General features: G+C 40.6%; 1 pseudogene; it reads left to right on the top strand.

Moving 5' to 3' along the window:
• Nucleotides 1–555: 555 nt before the first annotated feature.
• The window catches only part of LOC111820842 (ret finger protein-like 4A-like protein 1), a 63,536-nt pseudogene continuing 49,550 nt past the window's right edge, over nt 556–14,541 (top strand).

Below are 14,541 nucleotides of genomic sequence, written 5' to 3'. Positions count from 1 at the left end.
CAGTTTTGGTGTTTATTTACCAGACTATTGAGGTAGGATCGTTACAATCTGGAAGAAAAGCCCTTCTAAAGCAATTACTGTGGTCTGATGAGTGTGATTTCTAAAAAGACTTCTGATATGGTTTTTTTTCCTTGATCTAAAGCTGAAATTTTACTTTTTGAGCAAGAAATATTTCAAACTAGCTCCAGTCATAAGGATTCATATTGATGCCATTTTTTTTTTAAGTTTCAATTCTAAATCCAAATCAACAGAAGTAATATTCAAAATCTAGCCCGGATGACACCATAGGAATTTTTTTCATATTTAAAATTAATCACTCTCAAGATAAGATTATCTACTTTGTTCCTGGTAAGTTCTTTATTTCATCAATAAAAATCTCATTTATGTCAGAAGTTAATCAAATTCTGATTGCATTAAAGAGAGGCAGAATGTCAATAGGTGGAAGGAGGGATTCTCTTTTAAAAGCTTCTTGGCTGTGGACCTCATTCCAGAACTGACTGCTAGTGGACGATGCTGGAGACCAGAGTACAACCTGGTAGAACATCAAAAGTAGCCATGGCTAAACAATTTTAAAAAGCAAGCATATGCCCTGTATGCTGGGTTTATCATGAAAAACCCATGTACCTGAAATGTGGATATGCCTATTGCATTCACCACTTCAATTCACTGCAGGTGCAACCTCGTGGGGAGGGTTGTGTCCCTTCTGCCCTGTGGTTGCTCAGAAGAAAGACATCAGACAGAATTTCCAGCTGCATAAACTGATTTCCAATATCAAGGAACTGGAGCCCCAGCTGAGAGATATTCCATGTGTGGACCCAAGGATGCTGAAGTTCTAAGTCGATATGACCTTACATGTTGACACAGCCAACAATAACCTCATACTTTCTGACGATCTGAAGAGCTTTTGATGTGGATATTTCAAACAGAATTGGGAAGATTGTGCCGAGAGATTCAATCCCAAGTGTGTCCTCAGCTTCCTTCAGTTCACCTCGGGCTGCCATTATTGGGAGGTGGACATGGGAACAAGCCCAGAATGGGATCTGAACGCTTGCCAAGGGTCAGTTAATCAGCAAGTGGAGGTTCAACTGTCTTTAGAACATGGCTTCTGGACTGTGGGTGTGAGAGATGGAGAGATGTTCGCAGCCAGCACTGTGTCTTTGACAAACCTCAGTGTCAACCCTGGGTTACACCAAGTGGGGATTTTCTTGGATATGAGTATGGGAAACATCTTCTTTTTTGACTTTAGCAATGGATATCGTGTCATTACATTCACCAAAATACCTACTGCAGAGCCACCTCGCCCATTTTTTGCTCCTGAAAATCCCGTTTTGATATCACTCAAGGCTTCCTGAGTATCTGCCCTGTGAAGAATCTGGGCACTGAAGTTCTCTGGTTTATCCTGAGCAAGACAATTAACTTTTGCCCACAAAAACACTTATAGAACCCTTTTCTGTTTGATATATACATAGTACAAATTTATAGTGGAAAAATATGAAATATTTCATGGATCATGAACATAAATTAAGTAGATTAATTAGGAAAAATCCTTTAATACAGTATTTTTATTGTATTCTTTGGACTTTATGGTTACACTTTTGTTCCCTAAATATGTCCTGATTTTCAGATCAATTTACAAATGTTTTTCCTTCTCATTTTCTGTAACGTCAGTTTAGTGTATTATGGAGGTTATAAACTAAAAATACCTTAGGCTGTTATCTATTGTTGTGGATTGAATCGTGCCCCCCAAAAATGTGTGTCAACTTGGCTTGGCCATGATTCCCAGTATAGTGTGGTTGTGCCCCATTTTGTGATCTATGTGATTATTCTATATAGATTGTAAATCTTAACCTCTATGATGTTAACCAGACAGTAATAAGTTGTATATGAGTCGATCTCTTTTGAGATATAAAAGAGAAAATTGAGCAGAGAGGAATGGGACCTCATGCCACCAAGAAAGAAGTGCTGGGTAGTGGAGAAAGTCCTTTGGACCAGGGGTCGCTGTGCTGAGAAGGTCCTAGATCAGGGGAAATTGATGAACTTTTCCCAGAACTGACAGAGAGAAAAAGTGTTCTCTAGGAGCTGGTGCCCTGAATTTGGGCTTCTAGCCTCCTAGACTGTAAAAGAATAAATAGGTTTGTTAAAACCATCCACTTGGGTACTTCTGTTATACGAGTGCTAGACAGCTAAGACACCCTCAAAAAAGAATTCTCAATTGTGAAAATCTTTGAATATTGGAAAAAGGACACATCCTATTCACCATTGTTAAAAATGTTTTGCATACACTAAGGAGGGCAGCTTGTCAGTACTCAGGTGCAATGTCTGGAAGAAACCTAGATCCCTGCGGTCTCACTAGCCAGGACGCTCTTAGGCTCCTGGCAGCTTTCCCACATGAATGCCTTCTCTACTGCCTTGGTTGAAGGTGAATGTCTTGGCCTGTATCTGCTCTTTTCCTTCCTCCTTCCATTGAATTCCCACCTCCAATGATCGCTGTCGCTATTTCCTGATGTTCCCACCTGTTACCAGCAGAGCCACAGCTCTCCGTGTGAGGAAAGACATAGCTCCCCTTTGCCTGGCTGTGCTCCGAGGTCCCACTTGATTGCACTTGGGCACCTGAGGCCAGTCTCCTGGATCACCTGAACTGTGGAGTCAAGGTGTTTAAGACCTAACTCCTGTGACTTGAGCGGTGCTCTCTGTGGCTTGCTTACTGTCACCTTGGAGACCTCTTCTGGAAAGCTTGGCTGGAACTTCAGAGGGAGGGAGGCAAATGACATGGCAGTTGGTGCCTGAGAGCCCAGCCAGGGATTCCAAACTGCCTAGTAGGTTAACTTCTGAACTCAGCAGCCAGTCAAGATTTAAAAAAAAAAATAAAGGAAACAACCAAATCCATTGCAGTGGTGTTAATTCCAACTCATACCAGAAAAAAAACCTGTTGACCTTGAGTCACATAGCCACCCTATAGGATAAAGTAGAACTGCACCATAGAGTTTCCAAGGAGTGAACTACAGACCTTTCAGTTAGCAGCCATAACACTTAACCACTACCCCACCAGGGTTGGCAACTTGTAGTGCCTCTAGAAGAGGGAGTATAACTGCCCCATAAGGTGTCCAAGGAGCGGCTGCTGTATTCAAACTCCCAACATTTTCATTAACAGCAGAGCTCTTAACCACTGAGCCACCAGAGCTCCAGCTCATGTATAGGCCTCTCGAATTCAGTACGCTTAGGGTGATAGAAATGCAGAAGGATATCTGGATTATAACAAAGAAAAAGAGGAGATGGAAGGGGGGCACTGTGAGCTTGCTAAACTCCTCACCTCCTTCCACCTGGCATTAGGATGCTGGGTAACCAATTCTTACTTTACTGCTCCAGTCTTTTTGTCCTGTGTAGGACATCATCCGATTCTATCTGTCAGTTTTAAGAGTCGTGATTGGGGGGCAGGAGCACAGTCAGGAGGTGGAACTAGTAAGGGCTGCTGCTAAATAAGTCCCAAAGGGGCAGAAAGTAGGAGGACACCTTTCTAGATGGTCTCCAGGGTTGGATTCAGTATGGAAACAGAGAATGTGGGCTGGAGGTCCTTTTGTGACTTGTCCAGGATCTCCACCGTGGTTCATCAGGGAAGCCAGAAGGAAAGACCAGGACTTCAAGGCCTGATCCTGGCCAGACAGAGCCTGAACTAAGACAGGAGGCCCTTCAGCTCTTGTTCTTTAGGTTGGCTCCCTCACTTCAGGAAACATATTCAAGCCAACTCTACTTAGGAATTCCAACTTACTCACCACTGCCCTCCCCTGCACTTTTGTCTGAGACTTCATCTTCTCATCTCTCCAGCCCTGCAACACACAAGCAACCGCCCACCTTACCGTCCTGGTCTGTCTGAAGAGTCCTGTCCACCCAACCCAGCCTTAGTCCTTTGACTCCTCATCATGCACACAAAAGGGAAGAAAATTTCTCAAGCTGAAAGAACTAAAGGAAAAATTCAAGCCTCGAGTTGCAATAGTGAAGGATTCTATGGGGAAAATATTAAACGATGCAGGAAGCATCAAAAGAAGATGGAAAGAATACACAGAGTCATTATACCAAAAAGAATTGGTCAATTTTCAAACATTTCAAGAGGTAGCATATGATCAGGAACCAATGGTACCAACAGAAGAAGTCCAAGCTGCACTGAAGGCATTGGCTAAAAACAAGGTTCCAGGAATTGACAGAATATCAATTGAGATGTTTCAACAAACATGCAGTGCTGGAAGTGCCCACTCATCTTTGCCAAGAAATTTGGGAGAAAAATACCTGGCCAACCAACTGGAAGAGATCCATATTTATCCCTATTTCCAAGAAAGGTGACCCAACCAAATGTGGAAATTATCAAACAATATTATTAATATCACACAAAAGTAAAATTTTGCTGAAGAGCGTTCAAAAGTGGCTCCAGCAGTATACCAACAGGGAACTGTCAGAAATTCAAGCCAGATTCAGAAGAGGACATGGAACCAGGGATATCAGTGCTGATATCGGATGGATCCTGGCCAAAAGCAGAGAATACCAGAAAGATGTTTACCTGTGTTTTATTTAGTATGCAAAGGTATTCAACTGTGTGGAAAGAATGAGAATTCCAGGACACTTCATTGTGCTCACAAGGAACCTGTGCATAGATCAAGAAGCAATTGTTTGAACAGAACAAGGGGATACTGAGTGGTTTAAAGTCAGGAAAGATGTGCATCTGGGTTGGATCATTTTACCATACATATTCAATCTGTATACTGAGCAAATAATCCAAGAAGCTGGACTATATGAAGAAGAAAGGGGCATCAGGATTGGAGGAAGACTCATTAACTACCCGCATTATGCAGATGACACAACCTTGCTTGCTGAAAGTGAAGCAGTTACTGATGAAGATCACAGACCACAGCCTTCAGTATGGATTACACATCAACATAAAGAAAATAAAAATCCTCACAACTGGATCAATAAGGAACATAAAGATAAACAGAGAAAAGAGTGAAGTTGTCAAGGATATCATTTTCCTTGGATCCACGATCAACACCCATGTAAGCAGCAGTCAAGAAATCAAAAGACACATTGCATTGGACAAATCTGCTGCCAAAGACCTCTTTAAAATGTTGAAAAGCACAGATGTCACCTTGAAGACTAAGGTGCACCTGACACAAGCCATGGTATTTTCCATCGCATCATATGCATTCAAAAGCTGGACAATAAATAAGGAAGACAGAAGAAAAATTGACATCTTTGAATTGTGTCATTGGTGAAGAATATTGCATATACCATGGACTGCCAGAAGAACAAACAAATCTGTCTTAGGAAGAACTACAACCAGAACGTTCCTTAGAAGCAAGGATGGTGAGACTACGTCTTACATACTTCAGACATGTTGTCAGGAGGGATCAGTCCCTGGAGAAGGACATCATGCTTGGTAAAGTACAGGTCAGCAAAAAAGAGGAAGACCCTCAACGAGATGGATTGATACAGTGGCTGCAACAATGGGTTCAAGGATAACAACGATTGTGAGGATAGCACAGGACGGGGCAGTGTTTCGTTCTGTAGTACATAGGGTCGGTATGAGTCAGAGCCGGTTCGACCGCACCTAACAACAACATGCACGCAACCCCCATCCATATCCCCCAGGACCCATTACCTATCTGTGAGATCCAAGTAGACTGTGTAGTGTGAGATGCCTTGAGAACTTGTGTCCTGGAAGATCTGAGGAGAGCCGATCGTCAGTACTCTTGGGCCCAGTGTTACGCTTCTGGGAAGAAGCCTGGATCCTACCACCTTGGTAGCCAGGACCTGGCACTGTCCCCATTCACATCCTGCTCTACCACCTTGGTCCTACATGAATGTCTGGGTTGCAACATTCATGCTTTACCTCCTTTCTTCCATTGGATTCCTTCTTCCACTAGTACCTGCTTATGGTTCCTGTTGTTTTTTCCTGAAAATCTTAATCAACAAATTAACAATTTAGATGATTAGATAATTGTGATTGTATTAGATTAACTAGATGAGGTAAATGTGGTTGGATTAATTCACATTGAATTTGATTGCATTGATTGCATTACGTTGAATGGATTACAATACATGGGATGGAATTTAAAGATTTTATTAGATCACATGAGATTGGATTACATTTATTTGATTAACAGAATGTGATTGAGTTGGATTGATTGAAGAACACATTGATTAAAGCACACATGACTTTGAAAAAACATAAAAGCTTGTAACTCTGTCATTCTTACTCATTCAAGTCTGGCCTCGTCTCCTGGTTTATGACCTTTTCTTCTGGCTAATTTGCCCATTCAGGGTCTTTAAGAAAGAATCTTACTCTTATTTTGGAAATATCCCTCAGAGTGACCTTTTGCCACACGTACTGAACACTGCACCATGGAGCAGTTCTAGTATCCGTCTATTGGAAGTTTATTGATGGACAGGAGAAAGAGAGCTGGATTTCAGGATAGTTTTTTTTTTTTTTTTTTAATTTTAGTTCATTTAAATGCTCAAAGAAATACTACTTGTGAAAACTATAGTGGTTTGACTTTAGGTACTGGGGTAAGTAGTCTTTAACATTTTAAAGACTGATAAAATGAATCATTCTAAATTCTAATTATTACATCAAGATTTGAATTGCAACTTAAATATAGCCAAATGCCCTGATTTGTGTGAAATAGTGCCTAAGCAGTTGTAGAGTCCTGGTGGTTTTGCCAAAAGTAATTTAAAGTCTAAATAATTGTTCATTGTGATTCACATAGATTCATTGTGCATAATTAGAAACTAGTTCTAAAGTGAGATGATGCAGATAATCCACTAAATGAAACAATCCATGTCATCAGCTGTGAAGCTGCCAGTCTAACAGGGGAAACAAACATTTTAAGTGTTAATTTGTCATTGGAAATTGCCTCCTGTCATATAAAAGGTGGAAATTTTAGCTTTTAAGTAGAAAGACTTTTTTCCCTAGAATTTATATATGTATGCCAAAGAATTAGATGTAGCATTTCCATAGCCTTCTATTGTTTCGTAAGTTTAGGGAAATTTTGGCTTTCTTTATCCTAATAAAGTTGATTATGCTAGACTGTAAAATTCCAAATCAGTCATTCAATGGTGCAAATCCTAATTCACCATTTATGTATCAAGACTCTTGTCTTAGGCAGGGTCCCATTGTGAGAGTAAGTAATCATGGCAGAGGATGACATCACTTTGTGAGCAGAGGAAAATTATTTAAGTTTGACTTAGTGAGGCACCTTCAGACCCACTTGGAAAAGAAGGTGCGTGAGGAATTTTGACTCTGTCTGTATCAAATATTTTTCTTATCTTGTGATTCAGGAAACCCAAAATCAATTTCTGAGGAAGATTGGCCTGAAGCTTCAAGGAGTTGAGGCAGATGGCAGTTTATTACCCACAGTGTCAGACCCACAGACCCCAGAGCCCAGAACGAAGGAGCAATGGAGGGGACCAGTGGAGCAGAGGGCTCCTCAACCAGAGCAGGAGGATCCAAGGGGAAGGGGAAGCTTGGACCTCTCAGGAACCAGAGGGGTTGCATGGATTCCAGAGGATTTGAACACATAGCCTCTGTGTCTGTAATTCAGTTGTTCTTACTCATTCAAGGCTGGCCTTGTTTGTGACCTCTTCACCTGGCCAATTAGCCCATTCAGAGTCTTTGAGAGGAATCTTATTCCCTATTTAGAGTCCTTTCCAGCCTAGTGTTTGTCAAGATCTTGAAATCTGGCTCATAATTCTCATCCTTAGATACTCCATTCTTCCTCCCAGTCCCCTGCTCTACCATGGGCAGGACCACAATATCCTGAAATTCCTTACACATATTGGGCCACATGCAGATGTTCCCTTCCGCAAACCAATATTCAACTACTGAAATCTGATCTTACATTCACCTTTGAAAGCTACTTGTCATTTCTGCTAAGTCACTGACCACCCTCCTTCTCCACCCAGAGGAAGTGCAAAAACTGTGGGGCCGTTGGGCACACAACAAGAAGCAAGAGGTGCCCCTTCAAGTGCTAGGCTGAGGCCCTCGTCCCCCAGGACTTGGGCCCAAATAAGAAGAAGGAGAACCTGAAGCCAAAGAAGCCCCAGGGACCCCAAGCCCTGGGGCCCTTTAACAACATGGAAAGAGAGAAAGAACAAAGACAAAGGTGAAGAACATGAAAAGTCCTTGGGTATCAAGAAGATAGTGTGTTTTCATCTCTATGCCTTGTGACCAGACATCTTCACACAAGGACAGGGGAACTGGGAAGAAATAAATGAGAGCTCAATATCCTCCAGTTGTCCACATTAAGATCATGCTAGTCCCTGAGAATCTCTAAGGGGAGGGGCCAGGACACATCTTGGATCTTCACACAAGGCAGAGAAAAAATAACAGAGTCTAAATTAAAGTACATACTAGAAAAATCTGGGGGACTGAATGGGGTTGGAGGATGAATCTGAGATGGGAATGGGCAGCCTTGGAAAGGATCACAGTCATTCAATACTTCCTTCAAAGCAAAACAATGAATATGTTCGCTTAACATGTTTTTCCCCCTGGAGTCAAGAAGAACATGAGAGGAAAGCTCTACTACTGAAATTTCCCAAGAGACCCCAAGGGAAACAACAGTAAAACTGGAAGGAATAGACAGAATCTTGTGACTATATAAGGGTGAGTCAACCAGGTTGCCTGCTATATTTCTCTTCTGTGTAACCCTGATTTTCTTCACTCTTCTTGTGAAGAGTTTGTAAAATTCTATTCTGGCCAATAGGATTCCAAATTATTTATATACATTTCAGATACTGTTTTCTCATTTGTTTCTTTGTTGTTGTAAGATTACTTGTATGCCTACCAAAAACATGCTAGTGGGAGCATTTCTATGCACATGTGGAAGTGATTTAATCAGATGCCTTCCAAAAGGTAGACACCTACGTGCAAGAATATGCATCTTTTAAATTGTGATATCTATTCTCACATGTCCCTTGAAAACCCATTAGCCATCAATCTGCTTTCAAAAGAGCTTTAGCCATGTATACTCCATAGAAGACTGTAGGAAAGAGCTTGTTTCCACATAATTTAGCAAGATACAATATTAAGAAAATTTGTATTCTCTAGTCTGATGAGAACAAGATATCAAGTTGATATTGTAGTTTATCTTCTCTTAACCACCACTAAGGTTGAGTACCTCTTCTTATGAAAAGTGACTGCCTGTATTTCTTTTACTGTTAAGAAAATGTGATAAGTTCCATGCCTTTACATTTGATTGATTTTTATTTTCCACTTGACTTGGAGGAAATCCTAATATATCCTGTGGTGTCTTCTCCTACAGCATCCTTGCAGGCCGATGCCCATTCACACAACAAAGATGGCATCCGTCCTGAACCCTGCTCTCACACAAGGCTAACTGTATGGAAACCAGACCTGAAATCCATCTTCCCTGCATGATCTCCTATCAGACTTCATGACCTCAGTTTTTTCTCACCTCATGGACAAACTAAAGGGCAAGAAGTGGATACCACTGAATCATCTCAGTCAGCACCCAAACACGTTGGCCAGGAGTCTACACTCATGGCCAAGATGACAGACAGCGGATCTGATGCTTGTGCTTATGATGTTTCTCAGCCTGCCTCAAAAACACTTCCCCTGGGCCATATCCTCAACCCCCAGGCAAAAGCCAAGGGCCTTGATAGGATCTCTAAATCCAGACTACAGTCTGCCACATGTAGAAGGGACCAAGAGTGTACACTCAGCATCCAGGCACCAGGAAAAAGATCTGCCCAGATCCCTGTACAGAATTCCCAGAATTCCAAAAAGAAAACAAAACTCACGACCCTCCAGATCCTCCAGCAGAACACTCAGAGATCTGATACTGGAGCTGGCCGGCATATCCCCAATACAACCGAATTTGGACACAAAGGCCACCCCACATCACCAGGAGGACTGACCCCCAGCCTCCACATAGTAGACGTCAACAGAATACTGTCGAAGCTGGCCCCATCCTTCCACCCCCACTTTCTAGCGATGTTCTACAACAGCTGCTCAGAATTGTCTTCACAAGATTGGACAGTGGACAGTGGAGCTCCAGATTCAGAACATTTCCCACCTCTCTACCTCCTGAGTAGTCTACACCTCCTGTACCTGTGATAGACATTGTCCACAGGTACCAGTGAGTGTCCTCTCTGAGGACCTTCTGAATCCTCCTCCTCCTAAGGAGAGTGACTGGAAATGAGACCTCCATGGTAAGGAAGATTCAGCCTCCAGCCTCACATAAATTAGATGTGACTAAAAGGTCACATAGGAGAAAAATGCAGGGAGCAGATTGAGTTTGTTGAATCACATCCTCAGATGTGATTTGGGTGCAATGGTGGAACCCCAGATAATGTTGGAAGATAGACATGAGGACACTGCCTATTTTAATTTTGTAAATTTAAGTTGTATATAAAATGGAACTTATGAAACAGGCATATAGAAGTTTTTGTAATTTAGTTAATTTTATAAGAAACTAAGTCAATAGGGGAGTAAATATTCAAGTATAATGTCACTGGAAGCTATGTAATTAATCTGTATTTGGTGTGAAAGTGACTGGATTTTGGAAAGAATGTAAAGAACCCACCAATGGGATCTCTGTCTTTTAAGCAGTGCCCTGTAGTGAGACTAAAGTTTTTGAGTCTATGGGAGTGGTTAAGTGGAAACCATTATTGGGAATATTCTATTGATCATTTATTTGGTTATTAACATTTATCGTAAAGTTGTAAAGTTTTCTACAATGTTAATAAAATCTTCACAAATATGACATTTAGTGTAGGTATTTTAATTTACATGTAATCTAAACATCAAAGGTCCTTATAAATATTTAATCATCAGGTTTGATTAATTTGACAGTAACAAGAACTTCCTTACACACAGTTTTATCCATAGACTATAATTTGCTAGAAATTACAGACTTTCAGGTGCAACCCAGCCCAATTGCATCAAAATAACAATATCTGCACTTGATTCATGTGCATATTAAATTGTGAGAAGCATGTCTTTTGGACTAATTTGTCTCATGTGAGTCACCTGGTGAACTTTAAATTATATGAGTCCTTACCCCAGAAATACGTTTACTGTGTCTTGTGGGAGGCTTGGGCATGAGGATTGTTAAACACTCTCCAGATAAATCAAATGCACAGCAGAGTGTGAGAAGCACTGGGGATGGTGGGGAAAGCTAATTCTTCATTCATTTTTATCTACATTTTCTAACATGATAAAGAAAAAGGGACTGACTTATTAGGAAGTTTGATTTCCATAGACATAGCAAATAAACTGCTCCTTCCTCATTGTCAATCACCTATCTCTAGAATGTTTTTCATTTCTCTAGGATGTCTTCTCTTTAGTGCAAGCTACCTTGTGGCTGAGCCATTAGGTCCATTAAAAAGATATGAAGATCTCAAGAAAGTGAAGAGACAATGTACAAATTGGGAGAAAATAATCAGGAAACATAAAGGTCTAATACCCAAAATTAAAAAAACAAACAAAACAACTTATAAAACTTAACCACGATTATAAAAACAACTCAAAAAAAAATAAAGGACTTTGTTTTGAATTGAATTCTGGCCCCCTAAAATGTGTGTCAACTTTCTAGGCCATGATGTCCAGTATTACGTGATTGATTACCTACCATTTTGTCATTTTATGTGATTTTCCTATGTGTTGGAAATCCTACCACTATGACGTTCAGGAGGCAAGATTAGAGGCAGTTATGTTAATGAGGCAGGACTCAATCTACAAGATTAGATTGCATCTTGAGTCAATCTCTTTTCAGATAGGAAAGAAAGAACCTAGCAGAGAGACAGGAGTATCTCATATCACCAAGCAAACAGGGCCAGGAGCAGATCGTGTCCTTAGGACCTGGGATCCCTGCGCTGAGAAGCTTTGAGACAAGGGAAAGATTGATTATAAGGACCTTCACCCAGAACTGACAGAGAGAGAAAGACTTACCCTAGAGCTGGCACCCTGAATTTGGACTTCTGGCCTCCTAAACTGTGAGAGAATAAATTTCTCCTTGTTAAATCTAGCCGCTTGTGGTATTTCTATAATAGCTGCACTAGATGACTAAGACAGTTTTGAACAGATATTTCACTAAAGAGCATATTAAAATGACCATCAAGGAGGTGAAAAATTCTCTACCTCAATGCAAATGAGACTACAATACCACCGCATCCCCATCCCCATTAGAATAGCAATGGTAAACAAAACAAAATAAAAAACAAACAGAAAACAACAGGTGTTGGCAGGATGTCGAGAAAATGGAATCCTCATCCATTGCTGGTGGGGATGTAAAATGGTACCGCTGCTGTGGAAAACAGTTTGGCAGTTCCTCAAAATGCTGAACATATTACCACCATATGACCCAGAAATCCTAATCCTATGTATGTACCCAAAATAATTGAAAGCAGTAACAAAAACAAGAGACCTGTGCACCGATGATCATTGCAGTATTATTCACAATAGCAAAAAGGTGGAAACAACCTAAATGTCCATCATCCTGAATGGAGAAACAAAATGTGATATTTATGTTAAATGAGGGAAACAAGGTTTGCAAATTGTGAAGGAGGAAGTAAAACTATCCCATTTCTCAGATGACATGATTCTATTAAAAAAAAAAAAAACTCCAAAGAATTCACACACATACATGGACAAGAACCAGTGAAACAACGAGCAATAAAACTGACAAAATGGAAGACCACTATAAACTGTGGAAAAATAAATAAAATTTATTAGGATAATAGGATGAAGATTATGTATACATGTATGCAGAAACATATTTACGTACATATATACATTCATAAATACATACATACATATGTAAAACAAAAAAACCAAACCCATTGCCAAAGTGTTGCTTTCTATTCACAACGACCCTATAGGAAAGAATAGATCTGCCCCAAGGCTATAATCTTTCTGGAAGCAGATTGCCACATGACTGGAACCTCCAACCACCTTGTTAGCAGGAAAGTGCTTAACCATGCTTAAGCAGGGCTTGCTCTCTCTCTCTGTGTCTCTGTCTAAATATTAGCAGCCAAGCTCTCAACCACTGGGCCACCAGGGCTCCAAATATACATATTGTTGTTGTTCTGGTGATGGTGTGCCTTCGAGTCAATTAACAAAAAACTAGGACCTTGACAGACTTTGATCTGGAGTATTGGGGAACACTTTTGATGTTTATTTACTAGACTTTTAAGATACAATCTTTACAATTACCGAAATACCTATTGCAGAGCCAAGAAGCCCATTTTTTGCTCCTAAAAATTCAGATAGTGATGACACTCAAGGCTTCCTGAGTATCTGCCCTGTAATGAATCCCTGAGCAAGACAATTAACCTTTGCCCACAAAAACACTGATGGGACACTTTTCTCTTTGATATACACGTAGTATAAATTTATATCATAAGAATATGAAATGGTTCTGCACCATTTTGTAATCTGATGTGATTATGCTGTTGTTGTTGTTAAGTGCCGTAGAGTCAGTTCCAATTCATAGCGACCCTACATAGAACAAAATGGAACACTGCAGGATCCTGTGCCATCCTCACAATCATTGTTATCTTTGAACCCATTGTTGCAGCCACTGTGTCAATCCATATCGTTGAGGGTCTTCCTCTTTTTTGCTGACCCTCTACTTTACCAAGCATGATGTCCTTCTCCAGGGACTGATCCCTCCTGACAACATGTCTGAAGTATGTAAGACGTAGTCTCACCATCCTTGCTTCTAAAGAGCATTCTGGTTGTAGTTCTTCCAAGATAGATTTGTTTGTTCTTTTGGCAGTCCATGGTATATTCAATATTCTTTGCCAATGACACAATTCAAAGATGTCAACTCTTCTTCTGTCTTCCTTTATTCATTGTCCAGCTTTCGCATGCATATGATGCGATTGAAAATACCATGGCTTGCGCCAGGCTCACCTTAGTCTTCAAGGTGACGTCTTTGCTTTTCAACACTTTAAAGAGGTCTTTGGCAGCAGATTTGTCCAATGCAATGTGTCTTTTGATTTCTTGACTGCTGCTTCCGTGGGTGTTGATTGTGGATCCAAGGAAAATGAGATTCTTGACGACTTCAATCTTTTCTCTGTTTATCATGATGTTGTTTATTGGCCCAGTTGTGAGGATTTTTATTTTCTTTATGTTGATGTGTAATCCATACTGAAAACTGTGGTCTGTGATCTTCATCAGTAAGTGCTTCAAGTCCTCTTCACTTTCAGCAAGCAAGGTTGTGTCATCTGCATAATGCAGGTTGTTAATGAGTCTTCCTACAATCCTGACGCCCCATACTTCTTCACATAATTAGCTTCTCGGATTATTTGCTCAGCATACAGATTGAATAGGTATGGTGAAAGTATACAACCCTGACGCACACCTTTCCTGACTTCAAACAACTAGGTATCCCCTTGTTCTGTTCAAACAATTGCCTTTTGATCTATGTACAGGTTCCTTGTGAGCACAATTAAGTGTTCTGGAATTCTCATTCTTCGCAATGTGTCATAATTCATTTGATCCACATAGTCGAATGCCTTTGCATACTTAAT

Source organism: Trichechus manatus, unplaced genomic scaffold, assembly GCF_000243295.1.
Source record: "Trichechus manatus latirostris isolate Lorelei unplaced genomic scaffold, TriManLat1.0 scaffold00053, whole genome shotgun sequence".
Lineage (NCBI taxonomy): Eukaryota > Metazoa > Chordata > Mammalia > Sirenia > Trichechidae > Trichechus > Trichechus manatus.
The sequence above is the reverse complement of the archived record's forward strand: the minus strand, read 5'-3'. Positions and strand labels throughout refer to the sequence as shown.